At 39.4% G+C, this 587-nt stretch overlaps 1 protein-coding gene across 1 annotated transcript in view; it reads left to right on the top strand.

The window, feature by feature from the left end:
* The window catches only part of PRKDC (protein kinase, DNA-activated, catalytic polypeptide), a 131,138-nt gene that overhangs the window by 113,533 nt on the left and 17,018 nt on the right, over positions 1-587 (top strand). The gene's annotated exons all lie outside the window — the stretch shown is intronic.

Here is a 587-nt window from a genome sequence, read left to right as displayed (position 1 = left end):
TGATCTTAGTTTTCTGAATGTTGAGTTTTAAGCCAACTTTTTCACTCTCCTCTTTTACTTTCATCAAGAGGCTCTTTAGTTCTTTGCTTTCTACCATAAGGGTGGTATCATCTGCATATCTGAGGTTATTGATATTTCTCCCAGCACTTTTGATTCCAGCTTGTGCTTCATCCAGCCTGGCATGTCGCATGGTGTACTCTGCGTAGAAGTTAAATAAGCAGGGTGACAATATACAGCCTTGATGTATTCCTTTTCCAGTTTGGAACCACTCTGTTGTTCCATGTCCAGTTCTAACTGTTGCTTCTTGACCTGCATACACATTTCTCAGCAGGCAGGTCAGGTGGTCTGATATTCCCATCTCTTTAAGAATTTTCCAGTTTGTTGTGATCCATACAGTCAAAAGCTTTGGCATAGTCAATAAAGCAGAATTAGATGTTTTTCTGGAATTCTCTTGCTTTTTCGATGATCCAATAGATGTTGACAATTTGATCTCTGGTTCCTCTGCCTTTTTTAAATCCAGCTTGAACATCTGGAAGTTCTTTTTTCACATACTGTTGAAGCCTGGCTTGGAGAATTTTGAGCATTAC

Source organism: Bison bison, unplaced genomic scaffold (assembly GCF_000754665.1).
Source record: "Bison bison bison isolate TAMUID 2011002044 unplaced genomic scaffold, Bison_UMD1.0 scf7180017864108, whole genome shotgun sequence".
Classification (NCBI taxonomy): Eukaryota; Metazoa; Chordata; class Mammalia; order Artiodactyla; family Bovidae; genus Bison; species Bison bison.
Note: the sequence above shows the minus strand (reverse complement) of the source record. Positions and strands in the feature narration are given on the sequence as shown.